The sequence below is a fragment of the Elephantulus edwardii genome, unplaced genomic scaffold (genome assembly GCF_000299155.1).
Source record: "Elephantulus edwardii isolate Elephantulus edwardi_28Jun2011 unplaced genomic scaffold, EleEdw1.0 scaffold00356, whole genome shotgun sequence".
Classification (NCBI taxonomy): Eukaryota; Metazoa; Chordata; class Mammalia; order Macroscelidea; family Macroscelididae; genus Elephantulus; species Elephantulus edwardii.
This window is the reverse complement of record NW_006400106.1, coordinates 284,195-289,676: the sequence shown is the minus strand read 5'-3', so window position 1 is coordinate 289,676 and position 5,482 is coordinate 284,195.

The following is a 5,482-nucleotide window of genomic DNA, read 5'->3' as shown; positions in this document are numbered from 1 at the left end:
AACTAATATAAAGTAAAATTTTAAAAAAGAAGTGATTACTTAGTATTTTTAATATGATGATAAAGTAGTCATAGTAAAAATATAAAGACAATATATAAAAATTTGTACAAAGAATACTCCCAATTGTCCAAATAAATCATTCTCTAAGAAAATATGAGAAAGGCAGCATCTAATACTAAAGTGTTCTGTTATTAACATAAAAGTGTATATTTAATCTAATTGTGAATATTTCCTCTTTATACCTTTCAGTCAGTTTTTTTAAGAAAAATTTCATTATTTTTGTGTGTGTGTACCATCAAATCGTATTTGTCTGGTACAGGAGGAGATTGCCCCTCCTTCTCCAGCAGAGTGTCTGGTTGATTCAAACTGTGCACCTCTGGAATTGCAGTGTACAACTTCATGCCATTAGGCCACCAGAGCTCCCTGAATATTTCCTCTTTATTTCCTCTTTATAATAGGATATTTTTTCTTATTTATATTTTACTTTATTTCAAATTTCCTACAAGGAATAATAATGGTTTTATTGTGATTTGAATAAAGGTTAAAAGCTAATTGGTTTTTCATTCAACCATTCATGCATATATTATTTTATGACATTACAATAATCATCAAGTACCACTATTCTTCTAACATCAGACTGTGATTCTCATTTCCATTTACCCTTCTATATTCCTTCTTCCTGTCTTCTGAGATTTATTGCTAGGCACAGATTGTCCTTGTATCTTACAATGGTTGACTATTCTAAGAAGAGTGTCTCTCTGGTGTTAATATTCATCTTATGGGCCATTCTACTGTTGGATGCAAGTTGAACCATGAGACTGAGTTGTTTTGTTTTTTCCCTTTTGTCTTTTTATTAGTCTTATTTTATACTTGTTTATTTACAAAGTCCATATACATTGTTTTTCGCACCAGAGCGTTCCCATTTCCTTCAACACCCCCACCCCAGCAAATTGCGTAACACAATGATTAACACTCCATCTCCCCACACTTCCTCACCCCTCTACCCCTTGGATACTCATACACATTCTACAATAGAGGTCTTATGCAGTACGTGTTCTTATGGAACTGAGTTAGTTCACTTAGCATAATTCTCTCCAGTCCCTCCCCAGTTAGGCTGTAATTTAAAAATCATTGCTCCTGTGTGCTGCATGGTATTCCACTGTGTGAATATACCATAATTCCTTAATCCAGGCCTCCCAAAACTCTTGAACTTTGAAAAATGTCTATAGTTGTAAAGGGGGTGAGTTTGTCCCAGGTTTAAAGGGTGATAAAGTCTTTGGGCCTCCCTCAGTCTCTTACTGACAAGTAGTACTAGCTATTTTTATATTTTTGTATTCTGTTCCACATATTTTCCCCCCACTCTATCCAGGTTCTTCTATTGTGATCTTTTTAAGAGGGGTTAGCAGTGGTAGCTGCATATAATCTAGTTCTTCTAATTTCAGAGTAGTAGAGATTTTGGATAGAGTGGCCCATTAGTCTTTTTTGACTTTAATAATTTTTTAATTGTGATACTAACAAGTTTACAGAAGACTTGAATTTCCATTCATTCGTTGTACATTTTCCTCCCTACCCACCTCACTCTGCAGTTCACTTTTGTCTTTAAAAAATTAATTCATAGTTGAGTAATTTCCTCCCTCTCTCCCACTCCAGTCCACTTTGCTATGTATCTCTTGTTCTACATTGTTGTCATGCAAATAATGCCTAATCATATATTCCTTTTAAACTATTGGACCATTAATCTTTCGACTTTATTGTTTCCATGCATTTCCTCTCCTTCTTTGTACCAGATAGGGCGAAGCCAATAGTTGATACCTTAAATGACTGCTAGAAAGCTTTTAAGTCTCTTGGCACTAAGTAGGAAGGGAGAATGTAGAACATTGTCTTTGTGGACTATGTTATGCCAATTGACTTTTATGTTTCCTAAGACTATGGTCCCAAGGCCCTAGGAGCAGCACTCTTAGGGTGACTAGATAGTATTAGTAGGTTTATGTAGGTTATCCACATGTTGGCCCTGTTACATACATTGATATGTCAAGAGTATATGGGAATATGAGTGTAGAAATACTAATATACTAATATGAATGTAGATATATATTATCTATAAACTTATGTAAGGTTATAGTTGGAGTTTCATTTAACCTGCTCCAAAGTGTTAATTTATCTTGCCTGATATTGCAGGATTATATATATAATAAACCTTATCTCTTTTCACACTTAGTCTTTCTTATGCACCTCTCTGTCATCTTCCCTTTATTTAAGGACCTTGTGATGATGCTTCCCTAATATATTGCCATTCCCTTCAGACATCTTACTATGTGTCTATTTAGTGATTTTTTTGCTTACCTTTCCCTCTCTTCCAACCCTAGTAACTATTTAAGAATTTTTCTCTCAATGTATTAACCTTTCTTTAATTTTTTTATAATAGTGAACTCATACAATATTTGTCCTTTTATGGCCAACTCATACCACTCAGCACAATGTCTTCAAGATTTACCCATGTTATGCGGTATTTTGCAAATTCTCCAGTATTCTTCAGTGTTTCATAATAGTTTCTTGTGTGCATATATATATATATATCACGGTTTGTTTATCCATTCATCCATTGATGGCTGTACAGGTTATTTTCAACTCTTTGCTAGTGTAAATAATGCTACAGTGAATATAGATATGCACATGTTAGCTCATGCTATAGCTCTTATTTCTTTTAAGACATATATACGTAGTATTGGAATTGCAACATCAAATATTACTTGTATTTCCAACATTTCAAGGAAATTTTAAAGATTTATACAGTGGTTGCAACATTTTACAGTCCTACCAGCAGTGTATGAGTTTTAATCTTTCCACATCCTCTCCAATATTTGGTGATTAATAATATTTTTATAAAAAAGATACAAAAATCATTATTAAAATATAAAATTCATTCTCTTGTGTCTACTCTCTCCTATGACTTGATCACACTTCAATAATCCTTAGAGACCTAATGGCTAGATTTTGGTTTTTTTAATTTGTAATTCTATTATGAATAATGGCACAAAAATGTATGTACAATTGACCCTCTGTATCCAAGGATTTTGTATTTGTGGAGTCAGTCAATGACATAGAAAAAAATCTGGGAGAAAAATTATTCCTTAAAAACAAAAACATCTATTAAATAATCGACTCAATCACTCAAAAGTTAAAAGAGAATGTAAAGTGTCGTTTACATATTGTATTGTGGGATAAGGGTATTATAAGAAATCTAAAGAGAATTGAAAGTAAATGGAAGGATGTATATAAGTTATATGCAAATACTATACCATTTTACATAAGGGTTTGAACATCCTTGGATTTTGACATTTGTGGGAATACTGAAACCAACCCTATGCATAGCCATTCTATTGAGAAAGCATCTGTAGGTTTAATAGTGATAATAATCACCTTCACTGTTTTAAATAATGGTTGGTGAGAATCTTGCATTCATCTTGAAGCATTTGAGTAGATATTATGAAATGTGATGCTGTATTCTTAAGGCCATTTGGATTATGTAAAGCAATATTTCCCTGGGAGTCAAGCTTTATTTTCTTGAATTTTAAGTTGTTGCTATAATATTCTAAAATTCTGTAATCTTTATATTTACTATTATTACAGTATATTTAAAAAAAAATCAAAACATCTCCCTATCTACTCTTTAGAAACTTTCTTAGAGTTTTATCTTTTTGAGGACTGTTTTATTTCAATCTTTCTTTTTTTCATTTTAAGACTACTTATTCATTGACCTAATATTCTTCTTAGAATCTTATTTTCTTATAAACTATACATACATGAGTAGAAAACAAGATTTTTAGAGAGATAAGAATTCTTCATTTTTTATTTCCTGGAAATATTGTTAGCTAAACTCTCAGATTATTTGAGGTTAATGCTTAGTGGAAATCATGTTTTAAAATTTTTACCTGAAATCCACAGCTATAATTTGGATTCTTTTTTGTTAAATGATTTATCATTGTCAATTTGAAGTTAAAAAAATCAGTATGCATTCTGTACACTTTGAAATAAAGTGTATGGTCTAGCCAGAATTTGAAGCACTGGTGATCTAGTGACAAGAAGTTGTGATGCAATTCACCTGTTCGAATCCACCAGCTGCTCTGTTGTTACTCTTAGTTGACTCTCATTTGGTTTTTCCAATGACTGTAAGTTGCACAGAAGGATATTGCCTGTTTTTCTTCTGTGGAGCAGCTGAATTCATTAAATCCTTTATCCTTGTTAGCTTAGAGTCACAAAGGATAGAGAGCCACACAACATAATAGTGTTGACTTTAGGTTTACCAGTTGATTATAACAGACGTAATCAGATAGGTTTCCCCTGATATTTTGTTTCAGTAAAAGTTGAAAAAGGAAGCCCTATAAAATTATTTGAAGGATTGAAAAGAATGGCTTTAAATGATAGCTTTTGCCCGTAAAATTAATTGAATATGTAGGTAAATCTCAGCACTAACAATTTCATACTTTTTGATAGAAAACTAGTAATCCATTTTCTCTGTTATGTTGTGTTACAAACCACATTGTTAGAACAAGCTTCAAAACCCAGCATTCAGTTACTATGAAAAAAATGTTCTTTTACCTATTTTTAAGTTTAAGCTTTTCTTGATTTAAAAAAAGGATAAAAATAAATTACTATCATTTGTCTAGTGCTTATATCATTTTATTTGGGTTAAAAGAAATATTTTAGAATATTTTAAAAGATGGAAAATCAAGAATTACAAAACCAAAAAAAAGCTAAAGCATTTAGAGGAAGAGACATTCCTGGATATTCTATCATAACAGTTCTAGAGAAGAGTGTTGAACACCATGGACTGCAAGGGAACTAACAGGTCTGTCTTGGAGAGAGTGAAAGCTGGTTGATCTTTGGAGGCAAAGATTTGCAAACCGTCTCACATATTTTGTTCAGGTTGTTGGGTGGGGCCAGTCCTTGGAGAAGAACATAATGCTCTGAATGGTGGAGGGTCAGCACAAGAAAGGAATATCCTGGTTTAGATGGTTTGACTCAGTGACTGTGGTAATGGGGTCAGATATGCCAGACATGGTGAGATTGGCTCAGGAGAGGGCAAAGCCATTCTTCATAGAATCAGTATGACTCATAATAGATTTGAAAATACATAATATCAACAGTAATAATAACAACTACGACTAGTAAAAAGAAACTTTCTCACCTTATTATACCTGGTAAGAGTTTTTTAGATGCCAGTAGGTTGCCTGATACTAGTGTTTAATGCAGGTGAAGAAACAAAATTCCATTTTGGGGATTGCTTGGAAGAGTGTCTCAATCAATATGTCAATGATAATATTTATGTTACCAGTGAAGAATGGTTTAAATTTGAAAAGAATTCTAAGGGGATTTTATTGGCATAGACTTCAGAGTGAACCTAGCCTGAGAGACCTAATTCCCTAAACATTACAGATCAGATCTTCTAAACTAGAATAATTAAATGTATCCTATGAGACTT